We start from the raw sequence: 19,004 nt of genomic DNA on the forward strand, positions 1-19,004 counted from the left end.
TAACAAACATTTTTGAACATATGGGTCCTTTTCTCTCCTTTATGATTTCCCTCGGATACAGAACCAGTAATGGCACTGCTAAGTCAAAGGGTTATGCATAGTTTTATAGCCCTTTGGGCATAAATTCAAATTGTTCTCCAGAATGGTTGGATTATTTCATAATTTCACCAACAATGTATTAGTTTCCCACATCCTCTTCAACATTTATCATCTTTTCCTGTCATCTTAGCCAATCTGAGAGGTATGAGATGGCACCTTAAAAGTTATTTTAACTTTCATTTCTCTAATCAGTAGTGATTTAGAGCATCTTTTTATATAACTATAGATGGCTTTAACCCATATCTGTTTTATAATATCTCCTGTGAGTGTCATGTAGGGTCCATATAAAGAAGGGAAATTTGAGGTTGTTTATTGCTCTTTTTAACCTCTGATAAGGGTTTTTTTTTTTTTTTTTTTTTTTTTTTTCATTGAACTGCATTCTGCCTTTCTGAAACTTTTACTACCTATTTTTACTCCCTGGGATCAATCCTTTGTCCACCTGACAGCCTTTATATACTTGGAGATGGTGTTCATGGATCTCTTAAATCTTAAAGCTTTCAAGCTAAATATCCCCAGGACCTTCAGGAAGTTCTTACATATATACATATATATAGACACACACACACACACACACACACACACACACACACACATGGTAGGGTCTTTCCAAGAAGATTGTAGTGTCTACCTCCATTGAACAGGCTTCTATTTGTTAGTTAAAAGAAGCAGCATATATATCCAGTAAAAGAACTATGGGAAATGAGTGTGGACCACAACATAGCATTTCCACTTCTGTTTTTGTATGCTTGCATTTTTGTTTTCCTTCTCAGGTAATTTTTACCTTATTTCTAAAGCTGATTTTTCTTGTGCAGCAAAATAACTATAAATATGTATACATATATTGTATTTAACATACACTTTAACATATTTAACATGTATTGATCTACCTGCCATCTAGGGGAGGGGGTGGGTAGAAGGAGGAGAAAAGTTGGAACAGAAGGTTTTGCAAGGGTCAATGCTGAAAAATTACCCATGCATATGTCTTGGAAATAAAAAGGTGTATATATATATATATATATATATGTTTTTAAAAAGGAGAGTGAACACTCTTCCTAAGCTCTAAAGTACAATAAAAGATTGATTAAAGTTAAAAAAAAAAATAGAAGCAGCAGCATAGCATTATTGAATTGGACTTAGAAGAGTATTATTAGGAAGGTGTAGAGATTCAAATCCCTACCTCTGACACTTAATAGCTGTGTGACCATGACTAAATCATTTATCTCATTTAGTCTCAATGTTCTTATCTCTCAAAAAAGAATAATACTACTGGTATTACCTGTCTCAGAGGGCAACTGTAAGGCATCATGTGAGATAACATATGTGAAGTATTTTGCAAATTTTAAAACACTATGTAAATATAATTTTTTTTTTTTGAATATGGCAGATAGAGCTGAGTGAGCCTTGATTGTTTTTTAGTAACTTCAATCTCCTCTAAAATGATTTAGATTCAGTTGGGAATTATGCTTCACTTGTGTTTATATTCTGTAGAAGGAGGAAGTTGTGAGAATATAATCTCTAACCTCAATAATACATTTTTTTAGGCAATACTGATAGAAAATTTCTCTTCTTCCTGGCTCAGAGTCCTGTGTGATATTGTAGCATATTGATAGCAAGCAACAATCAACATGCTTCCAGCTGGCTTCTTGTCTGACTTGAGAGAAGATTGCTTCCTGTTTTATATTCATGATTATTAAATTGTCTGAATCTGCACCATGGGTCAGGCTACATTTTGACTGCTGCTTTCATTTGTCTCTAATTTTTGACTCCATTTTAGGGCGAGGTGGCTTTTGGCCCTTGGCTCTCAATGGTGAGAATAGGCTGTGCATTAGAAATGAAACAGACACCAGCGCTATAGCTGTTTTCCTCCAAACTCTGAGAATGAAGAGAGGAGAACAATGCTCCTTGACAACCTGGCAAAAGCCCTTTTGGTAATGTTTGAAAGAGTGGAGAAAAAATTTGGTAGACTCTGGCACATGAAATATGTGAGAAACATTTTGCACAGCATCTGTTCCCTTTGCTACTTAGAACAACACTGGCATAATAGGGAAAGATGCAAAGTTTTGGAATCAAACTAATTTGCTGTTGGAATATAAAAGAATTTAGGTAGTAAAGGTAATAGACTGGATGGTTTTAGAGGCAGACTTGAAGAAATTTGGGGAAATTTGTTGAGCTTTGGAGTAACACAGGATGAATTGCTATAGAAACAATTTTTTAAAAAATTGATGCTTTTTGTTTCTTGCATTGACAGAGTTTCCCATGTATTCTTCTCCTTCCCCCACTTTGAGAACTCTCCCATGGGATATATGATGGGTTTTGTTTTCTAGAGAGGAAAAAGGAAATAACATAACTGATTGATAAATTGAGAAAATCCCAGAACATGTGTTATGTGTAACACCCATAGAACTTCCACTTTAATGGAGGGATGAATTGGAGGTATCTTTTTATCTTTCTTCATTCAAATAGCTTGAGCTTTATAATTTTATTAACTTTTTTTTTTTTTTTTTGGTTCTTTTTGCTTTTTTGTTTTTTGGGTTTTTTTTTTTTTTTTTTACTATGCCATTCTTTTCATTTACATTGTAGCTACTGTGCATATTGTTTTCTTGGCTCTGCTTACTTTACTTTGCACATACTCATGTACATCTTTCATACTTCTCTGTATACATCATAGGCATAATGTCTTACAATACAGTAGTGTGCCATTTACATTCATGTACAAGTTTGTTACCATTTCCTAATTAATGGGCATCTACTTTTCATAAGTATCAGTTCTTTGCTATTACACAAAGTACTACTATAAATATTTTGGAATATATGGGAACTTTTTCTTTTATTGATGCCTTCCTTGCAACAGTAAGAGATTCTATGGTTTAAATGGCATGAACATTTTAGAAATTGCTTTACAAAATGGTCATATCGTTTTACAGTGCTACCAACAATATAGTAGTATGCCTGTCTTCTCACAATTCCTCCCACAGTTACTGTTACCATTTTTTGTCTTTTTTTTTTAATTAAAGCTTTTTATTTACAAAATATATGCATGAGTAATTTTTCAACATTGAACTTTGTAAAGCCTTCTGTTACAAATTATCCCCTCCTTCCCCTCACCCTCTCCCCTAGATGGCAGGTAGTCCAAAACATGTTAATTATATTAAAATGTATGTTAAATCAATATATGTATACATATTTATACAGTTATCTTGCTGCATAAGGAAAATCAGATCAAGAAGGGGAAAAAAAAACCTGGGAAAGAAAACAAAATGCAAGTAAACAACAACAGAAAGAGTGAGAATGCTATGCTGTGGTCCACATTCAGTTCCCACAGTCCTCTCTCTGAGTGTAGATAGCTCTCTTCATCACTGAACAATTGGAATTGGTTTGAATCATCTCATTGTTGAAGATAGCCACGTCCATCAGAATCTATCATTGCATAGTCTGGTTTTTACCATGTACAATGATCTCCTGGTTCTGCTCACTTCACTTAGCATCAGTTCATGTAGGTCTCTCCAGGTCTTTCTGAAATCAGCCTGCTCATCATTTCTTATAGAACACTAATATTCCATAATATTCATATACCATAACTTATTCAACCATTCTCCAATTGATGGGCATCCATTCAATTTCCAGTTTCTTGCCACTACAAAAAGGGCTGCCACAAACATTTTTGCACATGTAGATCCCTTTCCCTTCTCTAAGATATTTTTGGGATATAGGCCCAGTAGAAACACTGCTGGGTCAAAGAGTATACACAGTTTGATAACTTATTGGGCATAGTTCCAGATTTTTTGCTCTCCAGAATGTTTGGATCCATTCACAGTTCTACCAACAATGTGTCAGTGTCCCAGTTTTCCCACATTCCCTTCAAAATTTGCCATTATCTTTTCCTGTCATTTTAGCCAATCTGAGAGATGTGTAGTGGTATCTCAGAGTTGTCTTAATTTGCATTTCTCTGATCAATAATGATTTAGAACACCTTTTCATATGACTACAAATAGTTTCAATTTCTTTATTTGAAAATTATCTGTTCATATCCTTTGATTTTTTTGGTCATTTTGCTAGTTTGCTAATTGAGAAGTAAAATTTCAGAGTTGTTTTGATTTACATTTCTCTTATTAGTGGTTTGGAACTTTTTATTTTAGAACTGTTTTTAAAAAGTGATTATGAACATTATGTAGTTCTTTTGGGAAATATTGGTTCATATCTTTTGGCCATTTATTTATTGGGGAATAGCTATTAGTCACACACACACACGCATATATATTGTTTATATATCTTGGATGCCACATTCTTATCTGAGAAATTTGAAATGAAGACTATTTATTTATTTATTGGCTTTCCTTCTTCCCTTAGATGCATTAATATTATCTGTGCAAAAGCTTTTCAGTTTTAAATAATCAAAGTTACCTATTTTATCTTTTAAAATTGCTTCTGTTGTCTTGTTTGATTAACAAGTCTTTTAACCATTTTTGTCCTATAATGTTCTGTCAGGAACTCTGTGATCCTTAGATTGTATCTGTTCATCCTATTTTGAGATCTGTATTTTTGCTTGTAAAAAGAGCATATGTTCTTTTAATGGTCTTGTTTTTTTTTTCTTCTCTTCTTTGAGATTGTTTTTTACTTCTGTTTATTTGCATTCTCAATCTATTGTTTTCTCTTTTGTTTATTTAGTAATACTTGCCTTTGCAGATTCAAGTTTTTCTATTCTACTCTTTGCTTTTGATGTGCAAGACATAATTGTGTTCTCATTATTCTCATTTCTCTTTTATGGAGTCATCTGTTATATCAAGTGTGGATCATTTTTTCATTTTGCAATATTTATAGGTGCCTAGATTTGTTTACTAGATTTGGAGGCCATATTTTCTTCTGTTGTTAATGTTTTTCTTATTGATTTATCTGTTTACAAAGATCTTTGATATTTCTTCTTCTTGGGATCTTTGATTCTTCCAGTCTTTTTTACTCCCTATTTTCTTTGTTGTTCACTTATGGCTCCCTCATCTCTGATTGTGGTTTCCTTAGGGACTAGATCTCAAAGTGTCTTAGCCTTCTCCCACACTGGGAAGTTTAAGGTTCACCAGCTTAAGTCTCTGCCCAGCTGACTTTTGGGTGGTCAGAACTCATAGCAGCTAGATGGAGTATTGCATATCTCACATATATAACATTCTGGTCTGGTGATCTTTCTCATTCCCTCTGTTCCTTAGTTCTTTGGCCCACATTGGCAGTTCAGAGCCTGCTTTCCCTAGCACTTTGTGGCATTAGTGCTTCCGGGTTGCAGCTCCTGGCAGACTTTTGCTTCTCAAGGGCCATAGCCAAGCTAGCTGTCAAGACTCAATAAAACTTCCACACGCTGGCTCAGAGTCTTTATGGTACTGGAAGGAGGGAGAGGAAACCAAGGCAGAGAAATAAATTTTGATGTAAGCCTGTATCATGTCCTTGGGTCTTCTCATGTAGCTTCATTACTGGTAATATAGGCAGGAGAAAAAGATGCTAAGTGAGCTAGCTCAGTGTCAGTGAGCATCAGTTTCTGAATTTTTAAAAATTTGTTTTGAACCCTTGTTATTCCTAGATTTTAGAAACAATTGAAATTATTTTATCTTTTGTGCATAATTTCTGTTTGGGGAAGATTTGATAGGTTGTAAAGACTGGAGAAAGTGTCTAGTCTGCCATCTTGTTGCTTATGTAACCTATTAAATTGCTTTTAAAATTTCTCTTCATTCTTCAGAGCTCAATGCAAGTGCCATCTTATTGCGTGATCATCCTCTTATTTCATAACTTGTTTGTTATATGTTGTTCTTTTGAATCTCCATGTTTTGTTTGTACTATATTGTAATCTGCCTTGTTCTTTTTTCTGTTCATGTAACATTCATTTTTTATAATAGAATATAGACTCGTTGAAGTCAGAAATTTTGTCTTAGTCAACTTTACTTAGTCAACTTAGTCAACAACAGCCTTTGTAGTTTTAACACAAAGCCTTACATTTAGCATTTGCTCAAGAAATGGTACCAAAGGTCCCCCTCTAGTCAGAAGCCTAGGGCTCTGGGTAAAAGTCAGGAATTTGGCCTGAGGAGAACACACTAAAGTTTCTTGACTGCCCTGTGTTGTTCTTTTAAGTCCCCAACTTTGGTTTTCGGATACCAAACTGGATGTGAGCTTATAGCTGTCTTGTTAAGATTCCGTTAGTCTTTTTTGAGCATTTCCCTTCAGGTAGGAAAAAAAAGGAAGGGAAGCTGACAATATGTTACATTTTCAAGTCCTTCCTGGATTCCAAATAAAAAGTGCTACCCTGCTTGGTAGTCACCCTAAATAAGGAGGCTGAAATTTCATATAGGGAAGGAGCCAATCCTGGGACAATAGGAAGGACAGAGGGGTATTTGTATTTTCTAAAGTAGACAGTGCAATTGAAATGTTTTTACATGGCTACTGATGGACTATTAAGTGCTCACTGAATGCAAATTAAATGCTTATAGTGAGCATGCTATTTTGGATTCTAGGTATACAAAGATGAAAACATGACACAGTTCATGGAGTTGATAGTCTAGAGTGGATGTGCAGAAAACCAGCAGATTATTGATATATAGTATTTTTTGACAAATATATGAGAGCTGTCAGATAAAGTGTTATGTGAGTTTGAAGAAGGAAGTTGATTTTCAGTCTTGGAGCTGCTGTGGAAGGAAATCTCAGGCAAAAAGGGTGGTCAGATTTGACTAGAAATTAATTTAATGGAAGAGGAAGAGGAAACAGACTCATGGTATTAGATTATTGAGGGCTTTCAATACTGGTCAAAGAATTTTGAGTTTAAATTTTCTGATTCTTCTGAGATGATTGTATTCACAATTTGCATCCATATAGGACTACTAGTAGAATGTTAATATTAAAAAGGTGGTCTTTTGCAAGTTCTGGGCAATTTGAAATCTTGGAAAGCATAGTTCTAATATAAATGAGAAGATAAAAGTAAAATCTATCAAATCCGTCAATAAGCATTTATTATCCCTCATATGTCAGGCCTTCTATTGATTGTTAGAGATGCCCATACACTGTGCTCTGAGAAATCTGTGGAGGGAACTATTACTTTTACTTAGGGAGATCAGGGAAAGCATTGTGGAGGAGTAGATTCTGAAAGGGTGAAAGATTTCAACAGTAGCTATGGAGGTTTAGTTTGGAGGGTCCATTTTAGACTTTGCCAGATGGGTTGAACAAAGGCAGAGATTATATACAAGGAGAAGAGTGGGTGATGATGAATAATTGAATAGTTAGAAATGAGGTTCAGGTGAGTTCAGTTTATAGAGGTTTGAATGCCAAGCTAAGGCGCCTACTTTATTTGTAGGCATTGAGGAGTTTCTGAGTTTTTGAGTAAGGTAGTTCTTTGTTCAGAAGGCATTATTCCAAATATCATACCAGTGTTTGGTGTGAAGAAAGGATTAGAAGTGGAGAGACCTTGGAATCAGGGAGACCACTTAAGAGATCTTTACAGAGTCCAATACTCCAGGAAGGAGGTGATCAGGACTCCAGTGATGGTGGTGAGAATGGGATAGGATGAATTTTCCCATCCCCAAACAGTGGTTGTTTTCTGTGTCTCTTTCCTGTGCTCTCTCCTCCCCTTCTCCTCTTTTCTCTCCTTCCTTCTCTCTCAGTGACTTTAGTTTAATTATCATGTCTGCACAGATCTTTGTATCCAGTTGCTACATCTCCCCAAGCTCCCATCCCTCTTCACTACTTGCCTATTGCACATTTCAAACTGGCTGTCTGGAGATACATCAAATTTAACATATCCAAAACAGGGCTCTTCTCTGACTCCCCATGTCCCTTCCCCACAATGCCACCATCTTCCTAACATCTCTATTTATTTTGAAATGATACCATTTTCTATACTTAGAGAACCCCAGAGATTCTACTAAAAAGCTATTAGAAATAATCCATAACTTTAGCAAAGTTGCAGGTTATAAAATAAATCGTCGTAAATCCTCAGCATTTTTATACATCACCAACAAAATCCAACAGCAAGAGATACAAAGAGAAATTCCATTCAGAATAACTGTTGACAGCATAAAATATTTGGGAATCTATCTACCAAAGGAAAGTCAGGAATTATATGAGCAAAATTACAAAAAACTTTCCACACAAATAAAATCAGACTTAAATAATTGGAAAAATATTAAGTGCTTCTGGATAGGTCGAGCGAATATAATAAAGATGACAATAGTCCCTAAACTAATCTATTTATTTAGTGCTATACCAATCAGACTTCCAAGAAAATATTTTAATGATCTAGAAAAAATAACAACAAAATTCATATGGAATAATAAAAGGTCGAGAATCTCAAAAGAATTAATGAAAAAAAAATCAAATGAAGGTGGCCTAGCTGTACCTGATCTAAAACTATATTATAAAGCATCAGTCACCAAAACCATTTGGTATTGGCTAAGAAATAGATTAGTTGATCAGTGGAATAGGTTAGGTTCACAAGACAGAATAGTCAACTATCGCAATCTAGTGTTTGACAAACCCAAAAGATCCTAACTTTTTGGGATAAGAATTCATTATTTGACAAAACTGCGGATAACTGGAAATTAGTATGCAGAAATTAGGCATGGACTCACACTTAACACGATACAAGATAAGATCAAAATGGGTCCATGATTTAGACATAAAAACAGATTATAAATAAATTGGAGGAACATAGGATAGTTTATCTCTCAGACTTGTGGAGGAGGAAGAAATTTGTGACTAAAGACGAACTAGAGACCATTATTGATCACAAAATAGAAAATTTTGATTACATCAAATTAAAAAGCTTCTGTACAAACAAAACTAATGGAAACAAGATTAGAAGGGAAGCAACAAACTGGGAAAACATCTTCACAGTTAAAGGTTCTAATAAAGGCCTCATTTCCAAAATAATAGAGAACTGACTCTTAATTTATAAGAAACCAAGCCATTCTCCAATTGACAAATGGTCAAAGGATATGAACAGACAATTTTCAGATGATGAAATTGAAATTATTACCACTCATATGAAAGAGTGTTCCAAATCATTATTAAACAGAGAAATGCAAATTAAGACAACTCTGAGATACTACTACACACCTGTCAAATTGGCTAAGATGACAGGAAAAAATAATGATGATTGTTGGAGGGGATGCTGGAAAACTGGGATACTGATACATTGTTGGTGGAATTGTGAACGAATCCAACCATTCTGGAGAGCAATCTGGAATTATGCCCAAAAAGTTATCAAACTGTGCATACCCTTTGATCCAGCAGTGTTTCTACTGGGCTTATACCCCAAGGAGATACTAAAGAAGGGAAAGGGACCTGTATGTACCAAAATGTTTGTGGCAGCCCTGTTTGTAGTGACTAGAAACTGGAAAATGAATGGATGCCCATCAATTGGAGAATGGTTGGGCAAATTGTGGTATATGAATGTTATGGAATATTATTGTTCTGTAAGAAATGACCAGCAGGATGAATACAGAGAGGCTTGGAGAGAATTACATGAACTGATGCTGAGTGAAATGAGCAGAACCAAGAGTTCATTATATACGTCAACGATACTATATGAAGATGTAATCTGATGGAAGTGAATTTCTTTGACAAAGAGACCTAATTCAGATTCAATTGATCAATGATGGACAGAAGCAGCTACACCCAGTGAAAAAACACTGGGAAATGAATGTAAATTGTTTGCATTTATGATTTTCTTCCCGGGTTATTTTTACCTTCTGAATCCAATTCTCCCTGTGCAACAAGAAAACTGTTTGGATCTACACACATACATTGTATCTAGGATATACTACGACATATTCAACACATATAGGACTGCTTGCCATCTAGGGGAGGGGGTGGAGGGTGGGAGGAAAAAATCAGAACAGAAGTGAGTGCAAGGGATAATGTTGTAAAAAAAATTACCCTGGCATGGGTTCTGTCAAAGTTATTATAATAAAAAAAATAAAAATAAAGGGCAGGTAAAAAAAAAAAAGAAGAAATGATACCATTTTCCTCATATCTCAGATTCATAATCTTGATGCTAACCTAGATTTCTCATTCCTCATTCCATACATATCTAGTCAGTTGCCAAATCTTGTCTTTTCTACATCTACAATATCTTTTGAATTTTACTTTTACTTACACAGCCACTACTTTAGTTTAGGCTCTTTAGTACCTCTCAGCTAGATTACTGCAACAGCCTCCTAATTGACCTCCTTGCCTCAAGTCTTTCTCTGATCCAGAGCTTTCTCCATCCTGCTGCCAAATTGACTATCACTAACTTCACATCTGATTGTGTCATTCCCTTTCCTTATAATAAGCTCCAGTGGCTTCATGTTGCCTTTGGGCAGAAGGTGAACTCTGGCTTAGTTTTCAGTCTTTTATATTTTGGTTCCAACCTATTTTCCAACCTTACTGTATGTTGTTTCCCTCCCACGCTCTGCTTTCTAGCCAGACGGGTCTGCTTTTTGTCCCTCACACGTGACACTGTCTCACTGTGTTTGCACCGGCTTTTCTACTTGATTGGAATGTATTATCTTCTCACCTTCACTTTATTTTGGGAAATCTTGCTTGTTCTTAAAGATATAGTTCAAACTTGAAGGCTTTCCTGATTTTCCCAGTTGTTGATGGCCCTTTTATTTAACTACTTTGTATTTTTAGGAAATATTTATTTGTGTATACTTATATATGTTGCAATGCCTAGTACAAGGTCTGGTTTACAGCAGGTGCCTAACAAATGCTTTTCAGTTATTTGATTGCTGGTTATAGTTAAATAAGAATAATTGCAGTAATTATGAATATTCATTAATATTAAAGTTTGCAAAGGGTTTTACATTATTTCATTTGATCTTAAGGAGCAAACCTGTGAAGTGAGTACTACAAGTGGTATTTTCCCTACTTTACAGATGAGGTAACTGAGGCTTTCTGGGGTTAAAGAACTTGTCTGCCGTCACAGAGCTTGTACATATCAGATGTGGAATATGAACCTTCCTCCTAACTCAAAGGTGATTCAGCAGTTTAATCTCTTGAATGATTAATAGAGCTGTCAACAAAATCAGAGAAGTGAGGGTAAGGACAGGTTTGGGAAAGATTATTTTTGGTTTGGACATTTTGAGTTTAAGGTACTGAGATATCCAATTGAGGATATCTATCAGACTGTTGGAAGTGTAGCACTAAAGCTAAAGGGTACGGAGATACAGATTGAGGAATCAAAGCTGTGAGTGAGTGGGAAGATTGTCAAGGAAAGGAGAGCAAAGAGAATAGGGCTAACTGACAGACCTTTGGGAAGTTGAAAGGGAAGAGCTGGTGAAAGAGACAGAAGCAACAGTAAGGGAGTTAGACTATCCATGTGAATGCAGAGGTGAGGAAGTATTGAGGAAGACATGCTCAGTAGTTCAAGTGTTGAGAAATGCAGCAGAGTTAGCTTCAAAGTTTAGAGAGTTGGTTACCGGGGATTTCAGAGCAGTTTCAATAGAGGAGGAAGAGAACTCAAAGCCACTGTTAGAAATGTGGCAGTGACTATTATGCCATAATTATACATCAGACATTCCTGGTTTTGAGATACGTGGTTTTTGCAACTTTGAGCCCCCCAAATGCTATATCTCATTTTTAAAAAGTTAAGTAAACATGGTTTTGTTTTGTGAATTTCATGACATCTCTTGAGGATAACTCAGAATTTGATTAGGGTACTACACGACCATGGTGAGGGATCTCTGCACTAGAACCAGCCTGTTGTCATGCATGAAAATGCTTCCAAAAGGGGGCAGCATGTTGCCACTCTAAAAGCAAGAATGTCATTTTTAGAATCGGCCCCAATAGCCCTAGGAAGCACAGATGCTCCAAAGATTCTTGACTTCTCTGCATTTTGTGTTTTGTAATTAACCGAGTCCCAGGGGACCCTTGCCTCTGCTTGAGGCCGGGAATGTCAGTGTAGAGCATTGTCTGGATATTCTGGCTTAACATGTCTTTGGTGTCTAGTAGGGTGGTAGGAAAATGAACATATCCATGAAGATAGTACTCTCTCCCTTTGAATAATAATAATAAAAATAACTGACACATTGTGCTTTAAAGTTTGCAAAGCACTCTGTGAGGTAGGCACACATGTATCCAATACCCCTATTTTGAAAAAGGAAAGAGGCACTGAGTCTCTGAAAAATGAAGTAATTTGTCTCCTTTTTTTAGGTTTAGGTTTTAAAAGTAGTTTTCTCCCTTAGAATTTTCATTCTGACATAAGAATTCAGAAAGAGGAGCCTGAACTCTTCTTGGACTCCCTGTTTATTTGTGGGTTTTTTTTTTTTTGGAGGCAGTTGAGGTTAAGTGACTTACACAGAGTCCCACATCTAGTTAGAGTTGGAGGCTGGATTTGAGCATAAGTTCTCCTCCCTCCCTACCACCCACTTGCCCTCTCTCTATTCATTTCAGAAACGACCATAATAATGTCTTTCCAGAAATGCAAGGAACATTAGTCAGAATCTGCAGAGGACTTGCAGAAAGACTTCAGAGCACCAGGTGGGAGCCATAGCCTTGTTTTTGTTGGTAGCCATTGAACTGCAGTAGGTGCTAGAAGTCTAAGCGTTCTAAGAGCTTAAAGTCATGTTAAGATTCTATTTCAGGATTTCGTTAGCAATTTGAAACTAGCTATGAGACCTTGGGCAAATCAGTTCCCTTTTCTGGGATGACTCATTTCCCCCTATATAAAGTGAATAGATGATCTTTTAGATCTCTGGGATGCTTTTGGTTTATACGTCTCTAAGGGTATTTGTTGTTTAATTTGTTGTCCTGTATCCCAAGAGCATGAAGTAAGCAATCTTGGTATTCCCCTTTTTGGAGTAAGCTGTGAATACACAGCGAGGATAAATGATTTGTCTAAGGTTCTGTAGCTCTGGAACTAGAACCGGAAGCTCCCAAGTTTCCTGTTTATTCTCTGAATCTTACCACTTCCTCAGATAAGGCTCATATTCCTGTTTTTAGATTTCCTTCCCTTGAAGAAAAAAACCCAAAGGGCAGGTTTGTGTCCTTTTGCTTAGTTTTTTAAAAATTTTTAATTTTTTTTTTTAATGACTTAGCATTGAGTGGGAAAGAATTAATTTTTGAAGCTGGAAGTCCAACTCCTAGAAGACAGTTCTGAGTTAGCCTACTCATGCATCTATTTTTTTTTTCCCTTTAAAAAGAATATTTATGTGCTGTTTGAAGAGAGGAGCTCCTTAAGCTAGCTTTTACCCTTGGAATTGCATTTCATTTTGGGAATCAAAAGCCCAATGTAAATGTAGTCAATTTTTACTTATTTCAATCAAATGATCATGAGAAGGAGTTTGGTCAGTCAGAAAAGCACTAGTGATGCCTGAGTAAGCTGGTGCCATGGTACTTTGTCATCTCTGCCTTCTTTCCAGGCAGGGCAGGGCTAACTATTACCATGGTGGTAGTACTCTGAGAACATTTCTCCAACACCTACGGCAGCTTTGCAGATTGTTTTCCCAAATCACTCAACCCACAGAGATTTCTATTCTGCCCACAAAATCTGCATTGGCCAGGCAGGCATCTCCCTATACTGCCCCCATTGCAGCCATCCACAAGTCTGTCTCTGCTCATAGCAACACATGTCAAGTGGCCCTCCTGAGAACAAAGCACTGAGGTGAGAGAATGTAGGGACAGATACAGAGTCTCTTTTAGGCTGACTGACTGATCAGTAAACATTCAAAGCACACTCATTCATGCAAGGCTTTAGAGAGGAGACAACTACAGTGGGACAGTAGCTCTGCACAGGCTTTGGCCACATAGATAGTATGTGTTAGGCAGTCTCATGACTTCAAGCCCAGGGTTCTTTACACTATCAGAGGCCAATATAAGCTACCCTGAGGAAAATTGGTGCTGTTTTTTAACTTCTCAAAAGTCAAATTGATTGTGTTCATTTGTACACTGAACTATCACTTAGAGAATACAAACTTTTGCAATTTACTATCCATACCAGTCATGGATTTTGAACACATTTAGTTTTTTAATAGAATCTAACCTAGTTATTATTCTGTATCATCAGAGGTGAAATCAAAGGAACTTGTATGAGGCAGTTTATTTTACTTAGTAATATTCAAATTCCATTCTTCTTGCTGTGTTGTTCAGAATATTCATGCATCTCTGCTTTGAGTGAATTGGGTTCCCATGACATTTCCTAGGTTCCCCATTACAGAGGCATGTTTGGGATAGGAGTTAGTTACTTGTCTACTTCTTTGTATTCACTGGATCCAGTTACTCTTTGTCAGATCTTTTATAGGCTACTTTTTTTTTTTAATTATTTAATAGCCTTTTATTTACAGGTTATATGCATTGGTAACTTTACAGCATTAACAATTGCCATACCTCTTGTTCCAATTTTCACCTCTTACCCCCCACCCCCTCCCCTAGATGGCAGGATGACCAGTAGATGTTAAATACATTAAAATATAAATTAGATACACAATAAGTATACATGACCAAAACGTTATTTTGCTGTACAAAAAGAATCAGACTCTGAAATATTGTACAATTAGCGTGAAGGAAATCAAAAATGCAGGTGTGCATAAATATAGGGATTGGGAATTCAATGTAATGGTTTTTAGTCATCTCCCAGAGTTCTTTTTCTGGGTATAGCTAGTTCAGTTCATTACTGCTCCATTAGAAATGATTTGGTTGATCTTGTTGCTGAGGATGGCCAGGTCCATCAGAACTGGTCATCATATAGTATTGTTGTTGAAGTATATAATGATCTCCTGGTCCTGTTCATTTCACTCAGCATCAGTTCGTGTAAGTCTCTCCAGGTCTTTCTGAAATCATCCTGTTGGTCATTTCTTACAGAACAGTAATATTCCATAATATTCATATACCACAATTTATTCAGCCATTCTCCAACTGAGGGGCATCCACTCAGTTTTCAGTTTCTAGCCACTACAAAGAGACCTGCCACAAACATTCATGCACATACAGGTCCCTTTCCCTTCTTTATGATCTCTTTGGGATATAAGCCCAGTAGTAACACTGCTGGATCAAAGGGTATGCACAGTTTGATAACTTTTTGAGCATAGTTCCAAACTACTCTCCAGAATGGTTGGATTCGTTCACAACTCCACCAACAATGCATCAACGTCCCAGTTTTCCAGCATCCCCTCCAACATTCATCATTATTTTTCCTGTCATCTTAGCCAATCTGACAGGTGTGTAGTGATATCTTAGAGTTGTCTTAATTTGCATTTCTCTGATTAAAAATGACTTGGAGCATCTTTTCATATGACTAGAAATAGTTTCAATTTCTTCATCTGAGAATTGTCTGTTCATATCCTTTGACCATTTTTCAATTGGAGAATGGCTTGATTTTTTATAAATTAGAGTTAATTCTCTATATATTTTGGAAATGAGGCCTTTATCAGAACCTTTGACTGTAAAAATATTTTCCCAGTTTATTGCTTCCCTTCTAATCTTGTCTGCATTAGTTTTGTTTGTACAAAAACTTTTCAGTTTGGTATAATCGAAATTTTCTATTTTGTGATCAGTAATGATCTCTAGTTCTGCTTTGGTCATAAAGTCTATAGTCTACTTTGAATTCATCACTAGTGCTTCTTTTGGGGCTTTTTTGCTGATTGAGCAGTAAAGCTGCATATTTTCCTAAGGGTTCTTTACCCCTTTCTACCTCATGGAACCTAATGTTAAAAATGCTCTACTCCAACCTGGTGCCAATTTTCTTTGGCCCTGAGAGCTTCTTTCTCCTGTTGTATGCTGTGATGGTGGGATGCACCAGGTATTATTCATAATGTAGATACTTTCTGTTTCTTGTGAACAAGAGTTCCACTGGCTCTACTAAAGTGACTTTTATAAATTGGATTTTCTAAAGAAAGGATGGGGAGGTAGTTGTTGATAACAAGTGGAAAGAGATGTCTGTCATCTTCTTGAATTCAGGTTTTCATCTAGTCTTGTCCATATTAAGTATCTGCTGTGTTGGATTTTATATTAAGCACAGAAGATAAAAAGACAAAGATGTAATTGTTCCTGTCCTTGAGGAGTTTGTATTCTGGTAAGGAAGATATCATGCACATAAATCAGTTTATACAGAAGACACACACACACACACACACACACACACACACACACACACAATATGTGGTAGTTGGGGAGGGACCTGGAAGCTAAGGAGATAAACAAAGCTTCATACAGAAGGTGGCATCTGAAAAGATTTTAAAGGACATTAGGGAATTTCAAGAGGCAGAGGGGAAGATGCAATACAGTGTAGGCTTGGGCAACAGCCAGGGCAAAAGCTGGAGACGGGAGAGTTATGTGGGAAAAGTGGCTAGCAGGCTTTGTGGCTGAATTGGTAGCTTGACCATCAGATGTGTGTGGAGAAGGAACATTTATAGAGACTGGAGAGGCAGAAAGGGGCCAGGCTATTTCTAGAGTTTTCTAAAAACCTTATTGTGACCTGGATCTTTAATAAGTTTTAAATATCCTTGGATCTTTTTGAAATGCTACATTTGATTCTAGAAGTAAATAGGAGTCATTAGAATTTGAAGTGGTTAAACTTGTGAGTCTGGAAAATCCTTTTAGCAACTCCGTGTGCGTGAGATAGATTGGAGGGGAGAGAGACCCAAGCAGAGTGGTCATCTGGGAGACTCTGGAAGGAGTCCAGGTAAGAAGTGAGACAGGCCTGAACTGCCCAGGTAGCTTGGTAACCTTCAATGGGGAGAAATGGGGGACTGGATTAGGCATGATTTGGCAACTGACTGGATGATCGCAATGAGAGTTTTGTTGATTTTACATTCAAACATCTCTTTTAGATGTCCTCTCCTCACTTGATGCTGCCACCTACTTGGGCCAAGTCTCCTCACTCTTGTGTTAGCTTTGCAGGCTTCTCACATCTTATTCGGGCCAGGCTACTCTTCACTCCAGGGACAGCATCTTCCTTGCTATTTGACTTACAAGATACTCTAGCTCCAGATTTGGGCATTTCCTGGCTGTCCTTGTGTCTGAAATAAACTTCATCCTCATGAGCATCTTTTGGCTTTCTTGGCTTCTTTCAAGTCCCAGCTAAAACTCCACCTTCTACAGGAAGTCTTTCTGGTTCCCCCTTAATCTTAGTGTCTTTCCTCTTTTTATTTGTCTCCAATTTATGTTCTGCTTAAAACTTGTTGATATATAGAATACATGTTCTCTTCCCTGTTTGATTGTGAGCTCACCTTGCTTTGTATCTTCAATGCTTAACATATATGGGACATAGTAGGTGCTTAATAAATACCTGTTGACTGACTGACAAGAATGATTACTTCATAAGAACTTGGAGTAAAGATGGGGATATGTCAAAGAGCTGTGAGATGAAGAGGGAGTTTGCTTTTTTCAGTAAAGGGTGAGGTAAGGTCCTCACTTAAGAGACTAAATTGTGGGTGCTGTGAAGCTTAGGAAAGAAGGGAAGGTGGAGAACAACCTTTGTGGTAAGTGGGATGGAGACTCAAATAGGGATGAGTAAGAGGACTACCTTGCTTCATCATGGGTCCTGATGAGATTTCTCTTAACATTAACCAGTGTTTGATATTTGTTCCATCCCACACCAAATCCTCTTTCAAAGCTTTGTGCCATAGACTATTCCCTTATGGTGTGAATGAAACATTGGTATTTCCTACTCTAGCCTGTGTTTGATCTGTATCCTCATATCATCTAATTTCATACTTTGCATGTGGTAATACAGTTCCTCCTTCAATGTGAGCATCAATATATAATCATCTCCCATTACATTGTATCCTCCATTCCCTTCATTTTACACCCAAATTTTCTAAGTCTTTCTCTATTTTTGATAGGTTTCCAGTTTTCCAAATGAGAATGTATAGATTCTGTATGTCCTAAAGTATGGTCAAATTAATTAGAGAATGTGACCTATAGCTATCATCTCATGGTGCAGATAAGGAAGTTGGAGGTTGGGAAGGGAAGTGATTTCCTCCAGTGGATATGGTGAGTTCCTGATAGGGCCAGAACTAGAAACTAGTGAATCCTAATTTTCATGTTCCTTCCACTTTAACCATATTTCCCTTGATGAACTCCATTTACTAGCTTTACTTTTCATTTACTTCTTTTTCATCTTTTTACCTTATTTTGGTAAAAAGTTGATTTTAAAAATAGCTAGATGCTTCTCTTTCTTCTCATCTCTAGTACTTAGGAGATCAGGCAATTTTTCAAAGGCTCATCATTTTGTTACCCATGACTTGGGCACTGTATTATTTCTTGAGCCGACTGTGGCAAATGTTCGGCTTACCTCCAGACACGATTCCTAGTGTTCATAGTGCTTGGTGTGGATTTTAAAGATATAAATAACTCATTATGTAAAGTACTAAATGTTCTCACCATTGAGCATGCTCAGTTACATGTTTTTTATATTCCCTAAACACTTAAATTTCAGCAAATTGGCTTAGTGTTCGAATAGCTGGTTTAGTGTAACTTTGGTTTTAGAAAGAGTAGTTTCATATCTGAATATTTTAATGAATGTAGGAAAAGGTTTTCCTATGGGGTGTTATCAGTTATACTGGATTGTAGTGATGTATACTAACATGGTTTTGGAGATAGGCTCCAAAAAGTATTCAGTTACTACCAGAGTTTCCTTCCAAGTTGGTCCCTTGAAGTCCATCATCACAACAATAATTGTGTGCCTCATTAGATGAAAAATAGAGTTACAGTTTTAATTTCTAGTTGACATTTTAATAGAAATTTAATCTTTTTTTTCCTGGGACTGGATTGGGTCATAGAAATATGTCTTCACAGTTGTCTAGAGTCCTAAGTATACATTTTTAGATGATAGCTAAAGCCTCTTCAGACACTTAATAGTTAATTTTGCATTTTTCAATTGGCTAAAACAGAATCCCAATGACACCATGATAGACTATATACTCAATTCCTTTTTATCCTGTCCTAGATAGTTCTAATCC

General features: G+C 36.6%; 1 protein-coding gene across 4 annotated transcripts in view; it reads left to right on the top strand.

Annotated features, from left to right (window-relative positions):
* Nucleotides 1–19,004, top strand: part of POC1A (POC1 centriolar protein A) — a 164,215-nt gene that overhangs the window by 16,905 nt on the left and 128,306 nt on the right. The gene's annotated exons all lie outside the window — the stretch shown is intronic.

Source organism: Sarcophilus harrisii, chromosome 1 (genome assembly GCF_902635505.1).
Source record: "Sarcophilus harrisii chromosome 1, mSarHar1.11, whole genome shotgun sequence".
Classification (NCBI taxonomy): domain Eukaryota; kingdom Metazoa; phylum Chordata; class Mammalia; order Dasyuromorphia; family Dasyuridae; genus Sarcophilus; species Sarcophilus harrisii.